Raw genomic sequence first — 27,750 nt, 5'->3', positions numbered from 1 at the left:
TAAAGAGTCTCCTGCTTGAAATCAGTTAGTGTATCTTGGTTTTATGTGGTAACTGCAGTAAATGGATAACAAATGTTCCATTATTAATTCAATATGTAGGCTTCTCTGCTCAAGATTAAAAATCTATAGTAATTTTTCCTCAGATGAACTGTTTCTCATTCCTTTAATTACTATATGACTAATTTTTTATGACTTTACCCGGCCTCGAGTTTGTTACTTTGGGCCAAGACCACACAGGCCCTTGTTACCACCCTTCCCAATCCATGTGCAGTGTGGTCTCGGTATCTTCATCAACACCTGTGTGGAACACAAATTAGATTTCCCAGATTGCTTTACCTTCTTCTACCCATAAGTTCTTCAAACCCCTGAAGCAGTGACCGGTTTTCCTCCTGTTTGTTTCTTTAAATATTGTCCTTGCCTCTCTTTTCTTTTTACCCTTTCTTCCTTCCTTCCTCTCTTTCCTTGACCTCCCTCCTTTTCTTTGCTATTTTTTTTAATAAGGTATCTCATTGCTCTATCTCCTAGTAACAGCACTTTGTTTATAATGAGTTTCCAGTGTATGAGCTCTTTTCACAGGTATCACCTTGTTTAATTCTTACAGGCTATTATGTAGATGAGGAAACTAAAATTCAAAGAGGTGAAGTGACTTGCTCAAGGCCACACAGCTAGTTAGAACTTTGGGATTTAAATTCCTGATTTGTCTGCCAGTGAGTACAAAATCCTGAAGGCCCCTTTCCTTAGATAGTTCTTTATGTGAGGAAACTATCAAACAATTGGATTTGCAGCCAACTAAATGATTTTTCCAGTAGTTATACAGATCACTCTAAGGGGATAAAATGTCGCCTAGTAGTTTAGGGTGCGTATATTATGTGAAAACACATATTCTGACTCAGTAGGTCTGCATTCCTAATGAGTTGTCAGGTGGCCTGGGGGCTGAGACTTCAGTCCATGGACCTCACTTGAAGTAGTTAGGCTAGTGACAGAATGAGGCTCTGGAGTTGGAGGGACTTGATTCAAGTCCTGGCTCTTCTATTTACTATAATCTGGGGCAAGCTACTTAGTCCCTCTGACCCTCAATTTCTTCATCCTTAAATGAGGATAGTATTATGTATCTTGCTGAAAGCCAAGGGAACTGACTTTCAATGAACTGGTCTGCTTCCTCTCTATACTACCACCTGATCAATCTTCCTAAGGTCTCCCTCCAATCAGACACTTCCCAGTGAGCCTCACTGCCTGGTGAATTACATACAAACTTCTCCCCTTGAGGCTCAAACCTTCAAAAATATTATAGCCAAAGTTGCCTTTCTAACTTTATCCCTCCTTACTTTTTACTCACACCTTGTATGTCACCAACACATCAGATTTCTATTTTTTCTTCTTGATTCAATTTTGTTCCACTCAGCCTTCATCACATTTCTTTCATTCTTCCTTTTAGTCCCTGTTCCCATCCAGGCTCTTAATGGGAGTGCTTTCCTGCTCTCCATCTCCTCTCATTCCCAACTCCCGCACAGAGCTAGATAGGCATGTCTGGATCTGAATTCTCCTAACACTCTGTTTATATCTTGGTTGGTTTGTTTTGTATCCTTTCTTATGTCTTAGTTATCCCTACAATTATATCATATCCTATTAGACTCTAAGTTCCTTGAGGATGGGATCCAGTATTGTTCAAACATCAAGGAACATAACTTTGGGGTGCACAGAACTGGGTGCATATCTCATGAGGCTCCACCATTTACCAGAATAAGTCCCCTAACCTGTCTTAGCTCCATTTTTCTCATCTTTAACTGAAGTCACTCAGTCGTGTCCGACTCTCTGCAACCCCATGGACTGTAGCCTACCATGCTCCTCCATCCATGGGATTTTCCAGGCAAGAATACTGGAGTGGGTTGCCATTTCCTTCTCCAGAGGGTCTTCCCAACCCAGGGATCGAACCCCAGTCTCCTGCATTGTAGGCAGATGCTTTACCGTCTGAGCCACCAGGGAAGCTCCTATAGCACATGCCATAATAACTAACTTGCAGAGTTACTGGGGAGAAATGCTGTATGTGTAAAATACCTCACAGAGTATCCAGCACATAATAAGAGCTCATGTCAGTGAAACTGAATAGATTAGAACTGACCATGTAATCCCAACAGAACTCAGACATTTATCCTAGCGTATGAGCAACTGGATCCAAGCCCAGGCTTCCAATCTGTGTGACCATTTTAACATTTCCTTTTCTGGCTATGTTTACGTACGTGTTAAGTCTTATCCGAATGTTCCATATTCAGCCTTCTTTGAATGAAAGTACATTTGTTGATCTAGCACCCAGTGAGTATAGTTTAAAGTGATATTAGAAGGTAACATAGTATAGTTTTAAAAAAGCATATGGTTTCTAGTTAAACCTGAGTTTGAATCTAAACTGCTACTCTTCCAACTTTCTAATCTCTCAGAACTATAACAGTCTCAGAAGTTGGATCTAGGATGTTTTCATTTTCTTCTTTGTATTTGTCTATATTTTTAGATTTTTTAAAAGCATATTATTTCTATAGCCTAGATACAATAATAATACTATCATGAGTTACAGCAATAACTTTGAATGTTCCAAACCTCACTTTTGTAAATTACATTTATATTTTTACATATGTGTGTGTGTGTATATATATATATATCTTTTTTTTTTTTTGCTTCACTGTTCAGGGCCTTTGTGGATTTAAATGTTTTACTTATTTCAGTAATTGCTAAGGAGTAGTACATTCTTTTCATAATCTTATAAACTAATTTTAAAAACAATTAAATCTATCAATAAACTATATCGCCATTCAGTTTAGGATTTGGGGGAGGACAAATATTATTACATTTTGTCAATGCAACCAGATTTCATTCAATGCCTGGATACAATATGAGAGAGAGAAATCAAGTTCGATCTAAACTTGAAGGCAGTCAAACAAATAGACTCACAGACATATGGAGGACAGATCTATAGTTCTTAAAGGCTAGGGGCTGGGGTGTAGGAGGTGGTCAGGGAGGGATGAATTGGGAGTTTGGAACTAGTAGATGCAAACTATTATATAGAGAATGGATAAACAGAAAGGTCTCACTGTATAGTACAGACAACTATTCAATATCTTGTGATAAATCATAATGGAAAAAAGAATGCATATACGTATAACTGAGTCACTTGGTGTACAGCAGAAATTAAACAATACTAAAAATCAACTATTCCTTGATAAAATAAATTTTAAAAATAAGTAAATTTAAGACAGTCAAAGCCAAAGTCACAGCCACAGTCAGTATGCTGTTTGGTTAATGTGAGTAGAGATGGCTTAAAAAAAAAAATAGAACATGGCGCAAACCTTGTTTTAATCATAGAGTATATGGAAAGAAAATTAAATGTCTATATTAAAACCTATTCTTTCAGACCACCAATAACATTTCCCTCGGCCTCAAGAGACAATCACAAAACAATGGCTCGTAGTGCTTTTAGGACAAGAGCTGCACTTGCGTACTGTGCACGTATAGTCCTACACAGGAGGAAGGCAATGTTTAAAGCTGCTGTCGCCTCCTGGGAAAAAAAAAAAAGAAAAACTGGGACTCTGAGTCAAGTACGTATGCATTTTCTATCTTTCTGTCCTGTGGGTCTTTATTGCTAAAAATATTTTTATGAAATTGTTCTGTGCTTCTTTAAGCTTCGTGTGGTCTTGTTTGCTTACTCTCAAATCGCAAACCATGACATAGTTATGAAACATCTTGAGTTATTAAAAGTGGAGAAACTGTACTTTGTTTGTGAACTGAACAGCAGGCCAAGCAACGGCTTCATAAAGTAAAATCTTATATGAAAAAATGTTTTTTCATTATAAGCTAAAATGACAAACTGAGACATACTCCATCAAACAGTTAAGAGCATGGGCTTCAATTTAGACCCACCTGAATGTGAGCCCTGGGTCTACCGCTGGCTAACCATGTGATCTCTGACAACTTAACCTCATTAAGTCTATCTCCTCTTCTGTAGTGTGGGGAGTATATCATATTCCTCAGTGTTAAGGTGCATATTCTTTCACATTTTAACATCTCTGATATAAGAATGCATCTTAGAACTGATGATATGTCTTGGTTTAAATAGTAAAGCTTTTTTCTTACTAGTAAATAAATTGTGGAATTTACAATCTATGACATGTCAGACTTGGTTAAGTAATACACACTTTATGGAGTTGTTCTGAGATAGAAGTAAAATAATGATATAAAACCTAGACCCTGACCCATAGAAAACTCTCAGTAAGTAATATCTATTAATGTTGTTCAGTATGGTTTTTCATAAACTCAGGCATTACCCTGTCCTTTTAATCATAACTTTTGTCTGCCAAAACTGGAAGTTCTTTTCAAAATCCTTGTGCTGGAATAGTCTGCTTACTGAATTGTTCATTTAATTTCCTCTAATTTCTCTGGCAGCAAGATATTGACCCTAAGGGCATAAGTCTGAAACATGATCAAAATAAAGGTTTGGGCAAGTCCACACTGATTTGTCAGATTAAGCTCTCTGCAGACAAAAAGAGGAGTAAACAGTGAGCATGCTTCACCAGTGCCCGGCCCATAGGTAGCACTATCACAGTGCTGTTGAGAGGCAGCAGCATGCACAGCATGGTGAAAGACCACAGATTCTGAACTGGACTGGCCGAGTTCAAATCTTGGCTCTTCCCTTTACAAGCTGTGCAACACTGGAGAAGTTACTCAGCCTCTCTGTGGCGTCCATTTCTTCCTAGGGTTATTGTGAAAATTAAATGAGAGCTGTCTATGTCTAGAGAGGATGCTTTGTAAGTTTGCTATTATTGAAAATACACCCTTCTGTGTTTACGTTCCTTTAAAAAAGGTCTGAGTTTTCTTTCTTTTAAAAAAAAAAAAATCTTTTTTTTTTTTTTTTGGAGCCGAGGGGGCTGTGCTGGATCTTCCTTGTTGTGTGCAGGCTTTCTCTAGTTACAGTGAGCATGGGCTACTCTTTGTTGCAGTACACAGGATTCTCTTGTTGTGGAGCACGGGCTCTAGCACCAGGGCTCAGCAGTTGCGGCGTAGCGGCTTAGTTGACCCATGGCACACCGGATCTTCTGGGACCAGGGATCAAACCCTGTCTCCTGCACTGGCAGGCAGATTCTTACCCACTGGACCACCAGGGAACTCTCAGGTCTGAGTTTTCTGATACTAAAAGGGAATATTCTAATCAATTGACTGTTTAAGAAAGTAACTGTTATAATTCTATTAGAGCTTTGTATATATGTTTAAATGTTATATAAAACCTATAATATACAAACAGTGCCTCTGAGGTATTTTTAATTATGTGGCCCAACTGATAAAACTAATCTACTTATAAGTAAATACATGACTAAAAAAAAAAATCAAAAAAGTTTGAGGTTCTTCCAACAGCCTCTGGAGTATCTGTATAATATCTTGTTGTAGCTTAAAATTCACTATGATACAGGTCAGCCTGTAACCACTATGTTTAAGAATTTTAAAATGGATGGCCTTCTTCCAACATTTGTTCACTTGTAACCCATATTATTCTAACTTTTTACAGCTGTGAACATGACTATTATGCCTAGAACAACTATGGCCATCAAACATGTATCTCTAAGCACTGAGACTTTACCAGACAGGCTTTTAACTTACTGTTCACATATTTAAATATAGAGAATCAACTCTGAAATGAAATAATGCTTACCAATAGTCATTTTTTCAGTGCTAATCATGTGTTAATTCACTTGAATAATTGTAATCAATATTATTTTTTCAAAAGCAAAGCACATTTTTAGCTTTTCTCTTTCTTTATTCAAATTTTGTTCACTCTCTAATGTCTGTCATTAGTGTCAATATCAAGACACTACAGCAGTGTTTAGAATGTTGGGGCCCCAACAACTTGCTCTAAAACCCAGTCTGTCACTCAACTAAGCCCCAAAATCTTCAATAAGATTTATTCTTGTTCATGTCATAAGTCTGATAAGGGATGATAATTCCTCTATCCTGTATCTCTGCTATCCTGGAAGGGAAAGCAGAACCTAGAGACAATCAGTCCTGGAAATGACTTATGTCACTTCCATCCAGATGCATCAGCTAAAAAACAATCACACAACCCGAACCGAATTACAAGACAGGCTGGTAAATACTACTTGCCTAGTTAGAAAAAACAGTGTGTTTCCCTGGTGGCTCAGTGGTAAAGAACCTGCCTGCCAATGCAGGAGACGTGGTTTTGATCCCTGGGTTGGGAAGATCCCCTGGAGGATGAAATGGCAACCTACTTCAGTATTCTTGCTGGGAAAAATCCCATGGACAGAGGACCCTGGTAAGCTACAGTCCATGGGGTCACAAAGAGTCAGACATGACTGAGCATGCAGAAATAGCCTTTTCTCCACCACAGCCACTTACTAACTGTATTACTTTAAGCAAGTTACTTAAATTCTCAGAGTCTATCTTCTCACTGGCAAAGTGGCAATAATAATATCTATCTTGCAAAGCTGCTATGAGGATAAGTGAAGAAAAGAACATAAAGCACGTGGCATATGATAAGTAATCTATAAAACTGTTATGTTTTAGTACTAATAATAGTTTCTCCCTAAAACACATACATGCATAGAACCAAAGCCACTAGAAACCCAAGTGCTTTGGTCCAGTTTAGTTCTCTACTGAGCCTCTAGCTCCTGCCCAGCCTGCTGGGAGTGCAAGACTCAAGGTAGCTGAGACTCTTGGCCATGGGGCTGATATCAGTTATAAGGGGCATACTATAGGAGCGAGACTAAGGAGAAACCAAAGCCAAGGCAGGATACTGAAAATGGCTTTATGTTCTCCAGGAGTCTTGGAGGGGAAGACTTTACGGGGATGAATTAAAGGGGTAGAGGACAGACGGCAGAACTCACCACTTGTATGAACTTATGCTCAAAGTTGACCCCAATATGTACAGCTGATTCACTTTGCTGTACAGCAGACACTAACACAACATTGTAAAGCATGTGTGTGTGTGTGTGTGTGTGTGTGTGTGTGTGTGTCCTCAGTCATGTCTGATTGTTTGCCGCTCTATGGACTGTACTCCACCAGGCTCTTCTGTCCATGGAATTTTCCAGGCAAGAATACTGGAGGGGGTTGCCCTTTCCTCCTCCAGGGGATCTTCTCATCCCAGGGATCGAACCAGAGTCTCATGTGTCTCCTGCACTGGCAGGAAGATTCTTTACCACTGTGCCACCTTACTCCAATTTAAAACAAAAAGTTTCAGGTACATAAGAAAAAATTAGTTTCTATCAAGACAGATGGGGGTGGGAAGGGAAGGACTGGGAGTTTGGGATTAATAGATGCAAACTATTATATATAGGATGGATAAACAACAATATCTTACTGTATACACAGTGAACTATATTCAATATCCTTTGATAAACCATAATAGAAAAGAATAAGAATATATATATATATAAAACTGAGTCCCTTTGCTGTATAGCAAAAATTAAACACAACATTGTAAATCAACTATACTTCAATAAAATTATAACAACAAAAAACACAAAGTGGACCCCAAGTCCCAAGATGGCAGCTACAAGAAAGGGGGGGAAAAAATGAACAGGTACTGAATACTTACAACGTAGCAGGCATCATGCTGGGACCTTCACACAAGTGACCTCATTTAATTCTCATGAAGATCCTTTAGGTAAGAATCACAAACCCCTGTTTCCAGTATGGTCAAAGTAACTCACCCAAGTTTACATAGCTGGTAAATTAGGATTGGGTCTTCAAAATCCTAATGCAGTACTCGTTGTAGTACACCACCACTTTACATCTCCCAGTGATGCTTAATTGTGCTGAGGACCAGTAGATCTCAGAAAGTAGACAGGAAGTTCATCCTCCTCAGTGGAGCAGGAAGTAGATCCATTAACCTCCTCAAGTAATCCCCTCTACCCCTACTTCTCACATGACCAAAATAGCTTAGAGTACAACAGTAGACCCTGCCAAAGACATACAAATATATCCCTATCTGCTTGCTAGTATTTGAAATTTATTTCACTGAGAGAGGTAATTAGTGTGTGGATGGGTTTCCATTAACATGTATGTGATATCATTTCTTTTGTGGGGGCATGTGGAAGGTGGAATCATTTTATGAACAGAGCAAGGATTTGGATGGAGAAAATGGATTAAACCAAGGCCACAGCTCCTTGATTTCACCAGAAAATGGCTCAGAAGAACTTCTGAGTCCTCTGTAGCCATGTAAGTCTAGAATATGGTGAGAATTAATCCCATAGAACAGTCTCACAGAATGAACCCTGAGTACCATGCCATGAAGTGCCCTCAGGGTATCCAAACATATTCAGAAAAACCAAGGGATTTGGGGCTTGGCATCTTACAGGAACAATATAAAGGCAGAACTACATTTGCAGCAGCAGACCTGAAATGAATATAAGACCAGGTTTTTCCAATCTATCAAATTTACTTGGAATTGTGAGCAGCGTAAACTCTAAAAGTTCTAGCCTCTGCCTCTATTTTTAACTTATGCTAGGATTCTACCTACTCATTTGGGCAAGTATAAGAAAGAGTACATAAGATGCTGAACCTCGCTAAGATTAGAGAAATGCAAATCAAAACTACAGTGACTTACTAACTCATGCCGTCAGAATGGCCATCATTAAAAAGTCTACAAATAAATGCTGGAGAGTGAGTGGAGAAAAAGGATCCCCTCCTACTCCGTTGGTGGGAATGTAAGTTGGTATAGCCACTGTGAAAAACAGTTATGGAAGTTTTCTCAGAAAACTGAAATAAGAATTACCATGTGATCCAGCAATGCTACTCCCTGGCATATATCCAGACAAAACTATAATTCAAAAAAATACATGCACCCCTATGTTCATAGCAGCACTATTCACAATAGTCAAGGCATGGAAACAACCTAATGTCCATCAACAGATGAATGGATAAAGAAGCAGTGGTACATATACACAATGGAATGCTACTCAGCCATAAAAAAAGAAAAAAGGAATGTTTTTTGCAGCAACATGGATACAGCTAGAGATTATTATACTAAGTGAAGTAAGTCAGAAAAAGAAAGACAAATACCATCTGATATCACTTAAATGTGAAATCTAAAATATGGCACAAAGGAACATATCTATTAAATAGAAACACGGTCACAGACATAGGGAACAAGCTGGTGGTTGCCAAGGGGGAGGGGATTCAGGGAAGGATGGAGTGGGAGGTCGAGGCTAGCAGATATAAGCCATTATATACAGAATGGATAAACAAGGTCCTATCAAATAGCACAGAGAACTGTATTCAATATCCTATGATAAACCATAGTGGAAAAGAATATTAAAAGAAGAATGTATACATATATAACTGACTCACTGCTGTACAGCAAAATTGGCACAACACTGTAAATCAACTTTAATTTTAAAAAAATAATAAAGGGAAAAAATACATATAGCAGGACAAAAATACTACAAATAACTATAAGTTCAAAAAAAGAAATAGTTCATGACCCAAGATGTCTCTCTTACTTGCAGTATACTTTGGGACTCCTCTGTCATTTCTATGAAATGGTATCTTCCTTACTATTACTTTTCATGGATACTGTAATACTTAGAACAGGGTTTCCATAATATATATCGTACTGAGATACAATTCAGTGTAGTGGTTAGTGGTTTTGTTTGTACAGGTTGGTACAGGTTTCATCGTGTACAAGCTGTCCAACTTTGGGCAAGATTTTCCTATGTGCCTAGGTTTCCTCATCTGTCATAATCTAGAGATTAACAGTGCTACTTCATAAGTTTGTTTCAAGGACTAAATAATATATGTAAAACAGTTAGAAAAGTTACTGACACAAAGTAAAAGCCGAATTCTCTAACAAGGTCCTCAAGGATGATGGAAAGAAGCTGGCAAAGAGAAGATTCGAGCTCTAAATACTTTTAGGTCATGCAAAAGAATGGAGACAAGCCAGCATAAAGTGACTAAAATTTGTCTCACTGGTCCATGTAACAGTTCAGAAACAAAGACCAGTGCTTCTGAAATTTTAATGTGCTTATGAATCACCTGGAGATCTTGTTAAAATGAGGACTGTTAGGTCCAAGGTGCAGGTTAAGACTCTGAATTTCTAACTGGCTTCCAGGTGGCATTGATGCTGCTGGTCTGCAGAGCCCACTTGGAGGAAACCAGTGTCAAGAGAACACCTATTCTAACTGCCACAAAGGCTCTTTCTCTAGAACAAGAAAATTCTCCAGGGATCTTCCTTTAACTCAGTCTCTTTCATCACTTTGGTCATGGATCAATAAAATGTTGGAAAATAAGTATTGATTCAGAGGAAAATGGCACAGATACTATATCTTGAGTTACATAAAATATTTTTAATCCTTGAGCATGTGATGATTTTTTACCCTTGGATCCAAAACTGGTTTCTCTCTTCTGCTCATCAATTACAAACTAAAAGACTGAGACGTTTTTGGAGGTAGGCAAAAATGTCTCCGTCTGTTTTCCAAATAGGGATGGTATTAGCAAAACTAAGCATCCTCTTAACAAATGGTGACCTTTGCCAAGGAACCAGTTTTTTAATTCTAACCTCATGCACATTTCAAGGGAAATGTAAGCCATATGTTTGTGTTCCACTAATACATAAAGCATTGACATTTCTCATAAAAAGAGTTCTGATTGTTTAGGATCTTCAAACTGCCAGACACTGTTTTGCTAAGACCAAAGTTGGGCCTTGGCAAAGAGCTAAATTGAACAGCATTCAGATCTGAAAAGCCTAAGTCCAGTCAAATGACTGTTTTGACCTTGCCATTTTTGACCTCACAGATTCAGATTAAACTAATTTTTAATCATTTAGCCAATTTTTTTCACTATTATCTATTCACACTTCTTCATAGAAAGGTACAGTATGCAGAGACTTGAACTTGTGAGTGTATATATATTTTAAAACATGCCTGCAAGCAAAATCAGCAAGCATCGTGTCTAAACTTTTCTGAAGCCAGAAAAAAGACCTAAGGAAAAACGATCCATAACCCACCATCAAATCATGCTCGGGCTCAGTAGCTCAGCTGTGACTGACTGTGACCCCATGGATTGTAGCCTGCCAGGCTACTCTGTCCATGGGATTTCCCAGGAAAGGATACTGGAGTGGGTTGCTGTTTCCTTTTCCAGGGTATCTTCCTGACTCAGGGATCAAACCTACGTCTCCTGCATTGGCAGTTTTCTTTACTGCTGAGCCACCAGGGCAACCCAACCATTAAGTCACTTATGACTAGTTCTTACTTCTAATTCCACCAAGATTAAGCCAGAGCCCTACAGCAGAGTTGGCAAACTTTTTCTGTAAAAAGCCATTACTAAATTCTATAGGCTTTGTGAGTTATACAGTATATTAGTTTGCGAGAGCAACTGTAACAAAGGACTACACACTGAGTGGCTTAAACAACAGGAGAGTATTGTCTCACAGTTGTGGAGGTTAGAAGTTAAGATGAGGGTGTCGGCAGGGCTGGTTTCTTCTGATGGCTGCAAGCCATCTGTCTCATGCCTTACCCCTGGTGGTTTGCTGGCAATCTTTAGCTTTCCTTGGCTGCATCACCCTGATGTCTGCTGTCAGCTTCACATGGCGCTTTTCCTGTGTACGTGCTTGTGTCCAAATTTCTCATTTTTATAAGGATACCAGTCATACTGGATCAGGATCACATTCTCCTCCAATATGACTTCATCCTAACCTAACTGATTAAATATGCAATGACCCTATTTCCCCAAATAAGATCATATTCATAAATACTGGGGTCAGGACTTCAACAAACAGATCTGGTGGGGAGGGAAACACACATTTCAACCTATAACATACAGTATCTGTCCCAGCTATGCAACTCAGCTCTTGTAAAACAAAATCAGTCACAGAAAATTCAGTTTAAAAATGGGTATGGCTGTGTTATAAGGAAGTTTCATGTAGGAAAACAGGCAGCAGGCAGGCAATAGTTAGATGAGCATAGTCTTAGAGCATTTCTGATCCTTTCTGAATATGAGAGAAACCAGGAAGAGATTTGGCACTTGGCAAAAAAAGAGAAGAAAAAACTTCTCAAGCTTGGAGAAAATCTACTTTATATTTTATATTCTAGCCACAGTGTTTTACATTAGACTTAATATTCTATGTTTGTTTTCAGATAGAACCTGAGTTAGTATACACAGTTTCAATTAAGCAAACTGATACAAATTTTACCAAGATGATTCTAGTCATCATCATATACTTTGGGCTGTTATTAAGTTCCAAAATGATACTATGTAACTACGAACAAAGCTAGGGAGGTGATGGAATTCCAGTTGAGCTATTTCAAATCCTTAAAGATGATGCTGTGGAAGTGCTGCACTCAATATGCCAACAAATTTGGAAAACTCAGCAGTGGCCACAGGACTGGAAAAGGTTAGTTTTCATTCCAATCCCAAGGAAAGGCAATGCCAAAGAATGTTCAAACTACCACACAACTGCACTCATCTCACACACTAGCAAAGTAATGCTCAAAATTCTACAAGCAAGGCTTCAATACATGAATCCTGAACTTCCAGATGTTCAAGCTGGATTCAGAAAAAGCAGAGGAACCAGAAATCAAATTGCCAACATCCGTTGGGTCACTAAAAAGGCAAGAGAGTTCTAGAAAAACATCTACTTCTGCTTTATTGACTATGCCAAAGCCTTTGACTGTGTGGATCACAACAAACTGTGGAAAATTCTTCAAGAGATGGGAATACCAGACCACCTGACCTGCTTCCTGAGAAATCTGCGTGCAGGTCAAGAAGCAACAGTTAGAACTGGATGTGGAATAACAGACTGGTTCCAAATCGGGAAAGGAGTACATCAATGCTGTATATTGTTACCCTACTTATTTAACTTATATAAAGAGTACATCATGCGAAATGCCAGGCTGGATGAAGCACAAGCTGGAATCAAGATTGCTGGGAGAAATATCAATAACCTCAGATATGCAAATGACACCACACATATGGCAGAAAGGGAACAACTTAAGAGCCTCTTGAAGAAAGTGAAAGAGGAGAGTGGAAAAGTTGGCTTAAAACTCAACATCCAGGAAATTAGGATCATGGGATCTGGTCCCATCACTTCATAGCAAATCAATGGGGAAACAACTGAAACAGTGACTGTGTTTTCCTGGGCTCCAAATCACTGCAGATGGTGACTGCAGTCATGAAATTAAGACGCTTGCTCCTTGGAAGAAAAGCTATGACCAACCTGTCTGAGTTCCTACACATACATATATATGTGAACCTTGTTTCTTCACTTACAGATCCTTCAGTTCAGTTCAGTCACTTAGTCATGTCCGACTCTTTGCGACCCCATGAACTGCAGCACACCAGGCCTCCCTGTCCATCACCAACTCCCGGAGTTCACTCAGACTCGCATCCATCGAGTCAGTGATGCCATCCAGCCATCTCATCCTCTGTCATCCCCTTCTCCTCCTGCCCCCAATCCCTCCCAGCATCAGAGTCCTTTCCAATGAGTCAACTCTTCACATGAGGTGGCCAAAGTACTGGAGTTTCAGCTTCAGCATCATTCCTTCCAAAGAAATCCCAGGGCTGATCTCCTTCAGAATGGACTGGTTGGATCTCCTTGCAGTCCAAGGGACTCTCAAGAGTCTTCTCCAACACCACACTTCAAAAGCATCAGCCTTCTTCAGCACTCAGCCTTCTTCACAGTCCAACTCTCACAGATCCTTAAATGGAACCAAATTAGAGAGTTCTGTATAAGGTCATAGATGGAAGTGTTTTAAAAAGCTTTTACAGAAAGCTTGAAATTTGACTATGTAGGAAAAAAAAGCTATCAGTCAGCCACATACTATATATTTTGTAATAGTAGCATAGGTCATGCTCCCATTTACATTAAAACACAGACTGGGCTTATTAATGATCTTTTATATTAAAATGCTGGGCCTCTGAAAAACCCTGGAACTCTTCCTCCGTATAGTGTAAAGGTGGCTAGAGTCAGAGGCCAGTATTGGCTTTAAAGGTTAAGGGAACATATGTGGAAGCAATGAGTGGTCTCATTGAAGATGAAACAAATCTAGTCACAGGTATCAGAATTGGATGTTGGGGCTCATTCATCTTCAGCAGAAGTGCCCCACAAAATCACTTACTTGGAGTGCCCCCAAGATTGGCCTTGTATTAGGATCTTAAAGAAAATACCCACTGGATCATACCAATTATAAAATAGGTCAAATTTGGGGTCCAAAAAAAGTGGACCATATGCCTTTAATCAAGCTTGTTACCTAAAAGGTTTTCAGTTCAGACAGAAATTTTCAGATAAAGTGTTAGCTATGATGATATATATATTTATATAATTGCTATATGACCTGAAATGTCAGATATATGTGGCTTTAACAATTTTAACTATTTCAGGTCCAAAGAAAACTTCTAAAATCATAATTAAAATGCAGTTAGTCTCTTTATAATTATAAACACCACCACATTTCCTGACTACTATACCCATGACCTTCAATATATTCAATAACATAAGCCAAAATCTGCCTTTACACATACAGAGGATCTCATAACCACATATAATTGACATTTACTGCCTGAAATAAGACTTGAGCTCAAGGAATGCAACTAGAATTTATTCTATGAATAAGATAGCAGAAAATCCTTAAAATTTTTTTTATTCTAGAAATTCTTTTAATCTCTTGGATTCCCCAGCCTACAGCTTAGAAGCAACTGACAACTATCCTAAGGATTTTGTACACAGTTGTTTAGATACGGATCAGTTTCTCTCTTTTCCTTCTACTTTCTCTAAAATAAAGAGAACGGGCATCCATCTTCCCACAGAACTAGAAAAAGAGAATGGAACTAACTGGCTTTTTTCTTCTCAACACTTGGCAAACTTTAAGAAAATGAAGCCCTACAGCATGTCAATGCAGAATAATGATAATATTAATAATGATGGTGACATTGATGATAATGATGAATTAGACAATATCATTCTCTTCTTATTCTAAGTGTGAAAACTGAAGTAAAATGATGAAGTGCCTTTCCTAAGATCAGTGGCTCCACAATTAGAACTTGGGCTTTTCCTCCCTTCACACCTCTTCTTCTGAACAAATATCACTAATGTTCATCCTCACTAGGAGAAAACCATACTGGCCCACTCAATGGCCAATTAGAATAAATTGTAAATTAGGATAAATATGATAGGTAATACAAAAATCAAAAGCTCTCTAAAGAAAAGGAACAAAAAACCTGAATAAATAAGCTTAACGGTCCATTGTTTGTGGGGAAAATGATGAAATTATCATCAAAATATTCTATGAATTGAGAATGAAGGTACATTTTTATGTGGAAAGACTTTACAAAAAAAAAAAAATCTACCTAAAAAAGTAAGACTCGTCTAGGACAGGTATTAGTTTTCATAAAGGGGGCATCAGTCTGTGTCTGGTAAGGGAAAATATATGTTTTATGTAAATCTTAATAAATTGGTTAATTAATATTCTTCATACTAACCCATATTTAAGGGAATATTTGTGACGAGGCTAAGCATCTGGACATTAAAACTCTATCCACACAGGAGAGTTCCAATTATCCCTGAAGCAGCCACACAGTCTGAATCATTCAGGTGAAAACATCCCTTTTCTTTAAGAGCAGTTTTAGGGACACAGGTTAACAGTAAATTCTATAATGCTTCTTTTGCCCTGAAGAAAAAAAAAAACCTAGTCTAAATATCAATCCTCAGATATCAAACTTGTGTTTAAACAAAGTACCAATCTGCTCCCCCACCAAAATTCTGGGTGAGGTATTGTCTCCACATTCAGGGACATTAGTCCAGCAGTGTGGGAAAAAAAAAATCTTCATTTGGACAGTACATCTTCCAGACATTCCCTTCTATTATTGATTTGTTTTCTCCTGTCCCTTTTCTCCTTCTTTTGTTTCCTTATCATAGCTTCAGGTTATTACGTGCGAAGTATTGATGGGAATGGATGGTTTTGGTCGATGGAGAGCTAATGCATCCCTAATCCCACTATTGTTACAGAGTTATGCTTTACTCTGGTCTCTGATGGGGGAAAAGGTGCAAAGCTGTTGATCCTAGTTTTATTTGTCACAAACCCATCCATCAATCAAGCGCAAGCATGTCTGAATGCTGAATGACATGTGGGTCTCAGCTGAAAAAATTCGATAACACTGTATTGTCAGGTCTCTCACTCTTTTTTTGATAAGAAATACATTTGACTGAAATAGATAAGCATGCAACTACTAAAGACTTGAAGAGAGAAAGTGACGCATTGGCACCAAAGGTTATATATCTTTGGTATTAATGATACTTATGAGTAAATAAAATGGGAGAGGGCAGCCACAGCTAGAGACATGCAACATCCCTAAGGCTTGGTTATGTTTAAGTATTGTCACTCTACCACTATTCAGGTTTTCAAATATTAATCTGACCATATTTCACAGTTGGCTACACTGGTTAAAATGTAAGCAAATGTGCATTTCGTGAAGGTGGTGAGGTGGAGGGAATCAAATATCACTTGTTTACACTGCTCTGAACAATACAGATAGATCTTTTTTTTGTTATGTATGGTACATGAAGCCATGCAGTATTTTTGTGTATATATGAACTCATAAGTTCACAACTGTCTCCTCTTGTGAGTGAAAGCATTTGGGGGGAAAAAAGCTTTAATTATTTTAAACTGGAAATATATATACACGTCATTTTAATAGTGACTTAACTTATAATTACAGTCTCAAAAATGGTTTGTGTGTGTCCTTTTTATTCTTAGTTACTAAATTAGGTACTTTAATACATTATGAAAGCCTGTCTTTTCAGTTATACACAATTTTCTATTCATAGTTATTTCAAGATAATTGCATTTGGAAATAGTTAAAGCATTAAAAACAACACTAGTATAATATAATTTTAGAGGCAAAATTAATCAACAAATCAGAACATTTTAAAAACCATTTGATTTTCTTGTCATAACATTTTAGAGAAGACAAGAATTTTTTAAATGACCTAAAAAAGCCTATCAAGAAAGGTAACAAAAAGACAGTCCTGAATTAGAGGGCATGACAGATGAACATTTTATAGCCGTAAGTATCACCATGCTATGAAAGTAAGCCATCTTTTCTCTGTTCAGTGACTGGGGGCTAGAAAACTGCAAAAAAAAAAAAAAAATCAATGTGGAAGTGCTTTAGATTTGTGGGGTAAATTACATGTGCTTGGTCGCTCCATTGTATCTGCCCTATATTCTATACAAGATAAAACTTTAGATGGAACTGTCACATAATACATATACTTAATATTGATTTTTAGAGATTTAACAGAACTTAAATTGAACTCAATAGCAAAGCAAAAGAAACTATCTTCTTCAAATCCCTAATACTTGAAATATTCTTGAAATTAACTAAATAGTAACTGCCAATTTTAAAAATCAAGTTTGATTTCTAATTCTCCTCACTTTGTTTTGCTTCTCTTGCTAACATTTTAATCTTACTTTTCCACTTCTTTAAAACCATGTTAATTCTTGAAGAGTTCCCAGGAGGGTCCATGAATCAGCAAATGGGAGCCAACTGGAACCTTTGAGAGTTGCTAGAAGTTCCAAACAATGACCTTTCTGTTGACTATTCTTTGGGGTTTTCAACTTGCTTTAGTTTGGCCTCAGTTTGTAGTGATTTCAATTTGCAGGGCTTCCCTGGTGTCTGCAGTGAAGGAGACATGGGATCAATTCCTGGGTTGGAAAGATCCCCTGGAGCAGGGAATGGGTACCCACTCCAGTATTCTTGTCTGGAGAATTCCATGGACAGAGAAGACTGGTGGAGTATAGTTCATGGAGTCACAAAGGGTTGGACACAACTGAACAACTAACACTAATGTTGTGAATTCTAATCCCATTTAAATAAAGTATCTGAAGCCACCAGGGTCAGGGACTCCATGGTTTTCCAAGGGCAGCCTCTCCTAGCTAGATACTATCTATGAGGCTCCAAACAGCTCTAGTTGAGAGAGAAGCCAATTCAGTCCCTGGTAAGAAAAATACTATGAGGTTATTCCAGTCAACTCTGAATATCCAGGTCCTGGACTTTGGACAGAAATATAACCTAGTCTCTACATACTCTTGAATAAGAATTTATTGCATCTAGGGTGACCTCAGTTCCACAGTGGGCCTCCAGAAAGAATATGGACTTTGTAATTTTACTCATCATGATGAGAAGCAATAGCAACGTCAACAAAACAGGGAACCATCTTGAGATCAGTTGGTATTAGAGACTCATTCCATCCAGAAATGCCTTGGGAAGAAGGATGAAATGTGAAATAAAGGGGATTTATGTTCAGGTGGTATTTTGACATCTTTTTGAAATATTTTAGAAAATAGTTAATTTTATAAAGAAGAAAATGAAATCACATACAAAATGCCATAACCCACAAATAGCATCTGTAGCTTTTCTATAATATATGTGTGATACAATGAAATATTGAGATTAATCAATTGGTCTGGTGGGAATATTTTAATGTGGCTAATTACACACTAATAACCCTATTCCAGAACTCCTCTGATAAAAGAAACATCATTAAGAGAAGATCTGTTACTTCCAAGTGACCAATATTTTCACATAAATGAATGTTAAAGATAGCCAAGATTATTAAACAGTATCTATTTTCCCATGGGACACAGAATTTTGAACTCTACTCCAATGATCAAAGAATTTAGAAACAGCTTTTCTCTAATGACTATGAGATAAAGTTCTAATGACTTCTGCTAGCCCTACTTAGTATAACAACCGTGTGTGTGTATGTATGTGTGTATGTGTGTGTGTGTGTGTAAAACCATTTGACTCTGGGAATGTCTGTTATAGTTAATATTGCAATCAAACCGTTTTTTAAATGGGAACAAAGTAAAATTAGGAAAAAATATATCTATGAAAACAACTCAAACTCTACTAAAGAATACAAAAGATTTTGAGAAGTGAAAAGATATACCATTTTTCTGACTGAGAAGACTCAATGATAAACAGATTAATTCGTTCCAACTAAGTGTACAGATGTAATATAAACAAAATAAAAGCCCTAATGCCATTTTTAACCTTAGAGACTAATTCTAAATTCTATTTGGAAGAATAAATGTGTGATGACAGTCTACAAAATGTTAAGAAAGAAACAGGAGAAATGACTTTTTCTACCAGGTGGCAAAGCATCCTGTAAAGCTTCCGTAATTAAACAGTGTGTGTTCTGTTTGTATCTCCTGAGTAGATAATTTGTATCTCTTTGGCCCCCAGTTATGATGATGTTCATTATTAAATTATAGTGTCATGGAGTCTAAATCACTCTCCAAACCCAAAGGGGAGAAAACAGGCAAAACAGTAGCAGCAATGGTGAGAGACCTTTTCTTCCTATCAGTATTCCTAGGGTTTGACCCCTAGCAGAAGGCAAAGGGGGACGTGACAGCTATCACAGAAGCACGTTAAGAACTGGGAAACCTTGTTACTCTGTTTATTTTCCCATCTCACAGACAGGTAGAATTTTAAAAGGGCACACAGAGAAATATTTTACACTGTCCCTAATTCCTGTCTCCTTGCATTAGTCAAAGTTATATAGTATTAACAGCTATGCCTTTAAATAGTTTTATAGTGAAACTGAAAGTGCTACTTGCTCAGTCGTGTCTGACTCTTTTGTGACCCCATGGACTATAGCCTCTGTCCACGGGATTCTCCAGGCAAGAATACTGGAGTGGGTTGCCATTCCCTTCTCCAGGGGAATGTTCCCCCAAATTGTTACTTTAAAACTCTAACACCTTTGTAGGAAAGAAGGGAAGGCAATCTTACACCTAAGCTCACTCCAAGCACTCTTGGTGCTGATTATAGGGAAAAGTTGTCCTATATGATTTGAAAAAGTAGAAACTATCTATGGCTTTTAGGCCTGGCTCTGGTTCACAGATCTCCCAAATTCTACGAAAAAAGCGAGATGTTAGTGAAACAGACAAAGCATTATAATAAACAGAATCTGGGAATTTGGTAGTGGTAAAAATGACATTTTAAACAGAGAGGGTTGCTCTCAGGCACTACTGGTATGAATGTAGAATTGGTAAGCCAATTTAGAAGCCAATTTTTGCAGGATCTGTTAAGATGAAAGACATGCATAGCCCAAGACCCAGCAATTCCACTTTTCCATGACAAACACTGGCACATGTGCACAAGCACACGGTCACAGCACTAGTGGAGCAGCGAAAAATCGGAAACTACAAATGACTGGAGTGGGTTGCCATTTCCTTCTCCAGGGGATCTTCCCAACCCAGGGCTCGAACCCAGGTCTCCCGCATTGTAGACAGACGCTTTACCGTCTGAGCCACCAGGGAAGTCACAACGACCATACAGGATTGGCCAAACACTATGAATATAACACAGAAGTAGGAAAGGGGGAGATCAATCCCTCTATAATGGCACAGAAGAGATTCCTAAAACGGATCACTGAGTGAGAAAAAAACAAGCTTCAGAATATTACTACACGAAGTATTTTATGCTTGAGGTATATATACATGTATAGTGCACCAATCACCATGAAAAAAAAATGACAGATTTTCATTAATCCTTATCTACCTCAAATCATATACAAAAATATACTTCTTATGTATTACCTTACCTGTGACTTTAAGCTATAAAGTTAGTTACTAAAAGGAATTATATGAAACTATTTATTTAACCTTATTATGGCTAAATAAAAGCCAGGAGCTATAAAAGAAAACAACAGCAACAAACTTCTGTATAACAAACAGCACTAAGAAAAACTGAAAGAAAAACTGTCAGAGGAGTTCAGACGGTACAGCATCTCTTAGGGAGAAATCCATTAATACACACATTCAAAATGCAGATACCCTGTATCCCAGCAATCCCATTTACAAGAGTTTATGCCAAGGAAATAACTGTATATATGTCAATTATGTGTGTAAAAGGATGTTCAGCACGGCATTTTGTGTTTATAACTGCACATAAAAGGGGGGAAACTAAATGTCCATCAGTAAGTAAATGGGTCAATAGATCATGGTGCTTCCATATAATGGAATACTATAAAGTCATTAAGATGAATAGTATTAACTTTGTCAACTTCCACTGACCAAACTCTGAACTAAATGCAGTATCTCATTCAATCCTTTCAACAATGCTTTGAGGTAGCTATAATTAGGGCCAAACTCTGAGTTAAATGCAGTATCTCCTTCAATCCTTTCAACAATGTTTTGAGGCAGCTGTAGTTAGAATTGTCATTTTAAAGATGACAGGGCTGAGACTTAGGTTAAGCAGCCCAAAAACATATCACTGTCTCACTCTGAATCTGGAGCTTTTTGAAGATCCACGTGTACACAGACATAGGAGGATATTGGCAAAATACTAATATGAAAGAAAGGAAACCGAAGAGTAGTGTGTATAGTGCAGTCACATTTATACACATAAATGTAAAAGTCTGACAGGCAGAGGGAAACATGTTAAAGTGGCCTCTATATGGATGGGTCGTTTCTACTTTCTTTTTACTTGATTATATTTTCTAATTTTTTCCAGGAAGAAACACATACTGTACTTTTTAAAATAAACTAAGCAATTCTAAGATAAAAACCAATAGTGTTTCAGAGCAGTGAAGATTATTATTCTAGCAAATGTAATTATTTAAATGAAGATTCTTAAGAAGTTCAACGATTTTGCCTAGAAAACACATTTCCATGTGTAAGTAAATGCTGTGTAAGTTAGAATATGAAAATTCAGCTGGCTTTAAAGCACACTGGAATAACAGCTTTTAAGCAAGCAACTAATAATATGAATTGGGGTTTTTGACAAAAAGGATGAAAAAAGCAAGTTACTTTAAACCTACTATCTCCAATGCAGTTCTACTTTTTCAACTGGAAGATGTACCAAGTAAGACCCAAAGTATAAAATTAGCCCCTTCTTCCTAAAGCTAGAATCATAACCCAAGTCTCCTTTGTGGCACAGAATTCTTTGACTGGACAACTCTATGTAATATATAGTCTGAGTGGGCTGGTGTATAATGAAACACAGTTTTTGCCTTAGGGACAGAGTCAGGCAGAGGTGAAGATGGGGTAAGTTTCTGGGATGTGGGCTGATTGTAGACATGTACGTTTGAACACCAGCAATCAGAGCCACTTTTCCTTTTGCCATAATTCCTGAGAATGATGACCCAACAGTTCCAAAGCTCTAGATTCCAAAATACCACACCCTAAGGAATGTTCACATCCATTCGTGAGAAGGCAAGGACTGGGAGAGAAGAGAGCAACAGCTGTTTTCTCTCTTCCTCTAGTCTGCAATTTGGCTGAAAGATATCTAAGATTGGAGAAAGGCATAGATAACCACCTTCTAGTATGATCTGAGAAAAAGTCCTCCCACCTCTAAAACAAGTCCTCTAGGGACTTGCTAAAGTGCTTGACACATCCACATTAAAGAGTCATTCCTTTGGGACAAAGAATTATTTACATATTCAATACTGAAGAAATATTTACCAAGAGTCTATGTGCCCAACACATGCTCTTTATGCTTCCCTCCTTAAAAAGTGACAAATGAATAATAACTGGGCTCTATCCTAAAGCCATTTAAAGTCTAGATGGGAACGAGAGCAGAAATAAGACAATTTAAGTAGAAAACGATGTGTTAGCACAGGGTTAGGATGTGTGCCAAGTACTCAGGAGACCTGAAGGCAAGCTGCAACAAAGTGAGGTGAGACTTTCAGGTGGCAGGCGTAGCCTGGGGGCCCAGAGCTGCAAGGAAGTGTGAGAGATAAAGACAGAAAGTGAACACACGCTGAGCACGAAGGGCCCACTTCATCCTGAGGAGGAGGAGAGCCACTGAAGAGGGTTGAACTAGCAAGGAAGGGTGGGGAGAAGGTGATATATAACATGTTATATTGATGCTTATGTATCATTAGTGGAGAAAAGAATGCATCAGGTGATTAAGTCATTAACACTTACGAAAAATTTGTTCCAGGAAATAAAAAGGGGAGAAGAATTAATCTCAGAATTACATTCTTGCTCTAAAACTGTGGGAAAACAGTCTTGCCAGAATTTGTAATCCTGTGGAACAAAAAAAATATCTGGCAAACAAAATCTTGCCAGAACTTGTAATCCTGTGGAAGGTTGAAATCTTTGCATGCAAAAATATTAGAGTGCGTATGTTAACCTACAGAGTGGAGATTTCAGTGCATTAGGGGTTCAGGGAAAGGCCTGCTCCAGAGAAGACTGAAGCAGCCTCAAAAGACCTTATAAAGGAGAGAGGAAAATACTTGCTGGGAAGAGTGACAGCAAGTATCTGTCTGCGGATGACAGAACCTAGTGACATTCATTCAAAAACATCAACCAAGCCCTGTGCAGGTGCTTTCGGTGGATGAACAATAGGTAGAAACGACCTGTCCTCAAAGGCCTTCAGTTTCGTGTTCACTGGGGGTGACAGAAATAAACAAGGTCTTTACATACAGCACAGGGAACATATTCACTATTCTCTAATAAACCGTAATGGAAAAACATGAAAAAGAATATATGTCTATAACTGAGTCACTTTGCTGTACAGCAGAAACTAACACAACATTGTAAACCAACTATACTTCAATAAAAGAAAAGATACGAGTCTGATTGGAATAGAAGCTTTGCTGAAAGAACGATTCAGAGGAGGTGTGTGTGTGTGTACTGGGCTAGGGACTGGGAGTCAAAGGACTTGCACAGCCAGGGTACAACTCTGAGTTCTTGAGGAGAAGATGGATAGGAGCCAGTGAGAACTCTGAAGGTAAACTTGATCGCTTCACAGTACATCCTTCTGACTTTAACATACACACATGCACAAACACACACATGCACATGTATCTATTCACATGCATATTTAATACATACTGACCGAAGTGCACTTTAGAAGTATACATAAGCTGCCCCTAGATGAAAGATTTGCTGTAGAATACTTAATTAAAATGTGTCTCTATTTTAGTTAGAGCTGCCTTCCAAAGACATAATTGCTAAAAAACAATCAAAACGACAGCCCTTCTTTGGTGTGAATAGATATGCTTGAAAAAAGGTAACTTTGGTTCATGTGTTACTTTTTTGACTACTTTACCTATTTATTCCATTTATATAATTTTACTGCTTTTGTGGGTTTTTAAACTTTTTATTTTATATCAAAGTATAGTTGATAATAATGTGATTCATGTATCATTTAGTTGAAGGATGTTTTTATAGAAAAAGTATACATGAAGGTCATAGCAGGGACCCTGGACCTCGGCTTAAAAACAAAAGTTTGCTTTCTACTTAGAAAACTTTTCTATCCATTATTAAAAATGTATAATGTACATAAAAATAGGAACAATCATCCATAAGTGACCAAAGCTGACATTCATTGTAGCTCCTTCCAACTGTGTATCTTTTAACCAACTGTCTCATTAAAGCTGAGCTTGCTGTTTATATTAGTAGACACCCTCAGGTGCTCCCACTGCCTACAAAGCACAGGTGACTGTGTTAACTGACCCAGGTCTCTGGCCAGCTAACCTAAAGCTTTGTATTTATTAATATGTTCAGGGTAAACATCAATTTCAGGTTTTGCACTAAAAGGAACCTCAGGGAGTAAGTTCACTGCCCCGGAGCAGTGATTCTCAAAGTGTAGACCTCACAACAGCAGTTTTGGCTTCACCTGTGAGATGGTTAGAAATGCAAAATCATGGGCCCCACTCCCACCTGCTCCATATAAACCTCTGAGAAATAAGCCCAGGAAAGAGCATTTTAACGAGCTCTCCAGGTGACTCTAGTGCACACATGAATTTGAGAACCCGTGCTCATGGGGAACATATAGCTAGTTAGCAACAGTCCCCAATCCACTACAACCTGGGAATAACATGTTTGATGGTGCCTCGTGTGACTTACACAGAGTAGTAACTTACTAAATGCTTGTTGACTCAAACAGCTGACTCCTAAATTCTCCCAAATTTCTAACCCTTTTCCCATACTTTTTTCTTAGAACAATGTCTGGCATTTTATTATCTAGTTACTGTTTACAGACTCATCACGTTCCACTGCTCACACATGCATGCACCATTTTTGAACATATACCACTGCAATCTGCCTCTGAAGTAAACACTCCTTTTATTTGCTGAGAGTTCCCCTTGGTGTCAACAGGGAAAAAAAAAAAAAAAACCTAAGTACCGCAGCGTTTTCTTCACTTTCCTCATTCTAGGGCCTTACTACCCAAAGTGTGAACAGCAGGTTAGCAGCATGGGCATCACCTGTCAGCTTGTTAGAACTGTAGAAGCTCAGGCCCCACTCCAGACCTAATGAACCAGAACCTGTATTTTAACTCAATTCCCAAGTGATGCATATACAGTTAACATCTGAGGAGTAAACTTCTAGGGAGCCAGTTGCTACTCTTAATCGTGCTCAGACAGGTTTTGAAGTAAGTGTATCTCAGTATTAACACTATGTGACACTCATTCACTCATTCTTTCAGCAAGCGTTTCCTGAGTAGCTACTGTGTGCAAGGATTGATTGTGCTTGCTAAGTTGCTTCAGTAATGTCTGGCTCTTTGCGGGCTCCTCTGTCCATGGTATTCTCCAGGCAAGAATACTGCAGTGGGGAGCCATTCTCTTCTTCAGCAGATATTCCCCACTCAGGGACTGAACCCAGGTCTCACATCTCCTGCATTGGCAGGTGGATTCTTTACCACCAGCGCCACCTGGGAAACCCATGTGTAAGGATGGGTGGTATGGAAATACAAAGATGAAAATGACTCTTTTAGGAACACAGTATAGCTAACAAGGGAGACAGACAGTGTGTGCCAATAGCTACAGTGCCAAGCAGGATATGGTTAAGAGTCTTCTGAGTGGTCGAAGAATGCTGGCATTCAGAGAGGGCAGAGTACTGTCTCCTAGGGTAGAAGAGGATAAATAAGTCACTCAATTTGAAAACTTGATTGAAGTATGAAAATAAGAAGTTTGTTGTCTTAGCAATGCATGGTCAACTACAATAGAAAGAGCATCTTTGGAAACAGAGGCCTGAGTTCAACCCCAGCCAAGTGATCTTGGGAATATTACCTAACTCTCTGAGGCTAATTTCCTCATCCTTGAAAGAACATAATACTCTATTTCAGGATTGTTAAGAGGCTTAGTGAGAGTGAGTGCACAGTTCCTAGAACAGCACCTGTCACACAGCAGGCCCTCAACAGTGATGTTATTGCTGCTACTCCTGTTGCTGAGGTTTCTTTGTGAGATGTCCTCTGTCTCCTTTGATCTCAGAAACATGGCAGGAGCTGCTTGAATGTGACACCGCTGGAGTAGCCCAACAGATTCTAAGAAACAAAAGGGCAAGAAAAAAGTCTTGACAATTAAGACTTGAAAACTCCCAAAGTCTTGAATATCAAGATGTTAAAGCTCAGTGTCTGGCTTTCCAAAGAACAGACCCACACAGAAGGGGTGCCACACAGTCAGCACTGCCATGAAAATAGGATGATCATACACCTTATCACTTCTAACTCTTTTAATAAAGAGGTGCTATTAATACTTATATAATCATAAAAATTATCAATCCAGGATAGTCCTGGAAAACAGATGTATAGGCACCCTACCTAAAGGCAAGAAAGGAAAGGACAAGATTTGGACAGAGGTAATGGTAGGTAGGGCTTCCCGATGGCTCAAACGGTCAAGAATCTACCTATAATGCAGGAGCCGTGGGTTTGATCCCTGGGCTGGGAAGATCCCCTGGAGAAGGGAATGGCAGTACACTCCAATATTCTTGCCTGGAAAATCCCATGAGCAGAGAAGCCTGGTAGGCTACAGTTCATGGGGTTGCAAAGACTCGGACATGACTGAGCAACCTAGCAACGGTAGGTAAGGAGACATGGACAAATATTATTTTTCTGCAGTTGATAAGTTTATTTATAAAATCTGTCCATGGGGCTACAGATTGATAGGACTTTGGTAAAGTACTTAAAAACATACCTCATCTGACTTAGTCAGCAAGCTCAGCCATACGGACTAGCCCAGAACTGAGTCTGAGTGGCAAAGCATACCCATTAACATTCATGTGCCTACGAAGAGACAAAAGAGAAGCCCCTCAAACCTTCCCTCAAAGCTTACTGTATCTTCCATGAAATGCAGTCCATTAAGATATTCATTTAACTAATGCCAGCCATGGTCTATAAAAATAAAAAGTTGTGTATCAGAAAATATAATGGACCTGGAACACTCATAAGCAGCACGGGACCTGATAGCCTCATTGTTAGAGGATAGAAAACTCCCAAAGCAAAGTTTCTATGACCTATAAACCTATAGCCTCTACAGCTGCCACTGCTGCAACAGCACAGTACAATAACTGATGTTCACCATCATGATCCTGAGTTAAGAAAAGAGTTGTCATTTAAGAACAGAAGCAGTACAGTGACACTGAAAGAACACTAACAATGGAACGGCCTAGGATACAGTCCCAACTCTCCCATTCCCTAGCTTCGTGATCGTGGGTTAATTATTTAATCTCTAAACATTATCAGCATTAGCATCATCTCCAAAGTAGGAAGACTACATAGGCTTTGGAAGTTCTCAGAGTAAAAAGATCTTTATAAATGAATTGTACTGCCTTGAGAAGTAGTGAATTTTCCATCAACAAATGAGTATTCAAATTTAACTTTAAAAGTCTCTTGGTATGGGTTTTGTCGAATGGATTTAAACATTGGCTGGAAGACAATTAAATCACCTCAAGATGGTAGTTTACAAAACTAAAACAATATTTCATTTATGTGGAATACTGTCACTTCAATTCACTCAGTCATGTCCGACTCTTT

The sequence above is a fragment of the Ovis canadensis genome, chromosome 1 (genome assembly GCF_042477335.2).
Source record: "Ovis canadensis isolate MfBH-ARS-UI-01 breed Bighorn chromosome 1, ARS-UI_OviCan_v2, whole genome shotgun sequence".
Lineage (NCBI taxonomy): Eukaryota > Metazoa > Chordata > Mammalia > Artiodactyla > Bovidae > Ovis > Ovis canadensis.
This window is presented reverse-complemented; position numbering follows the sequence as displayed.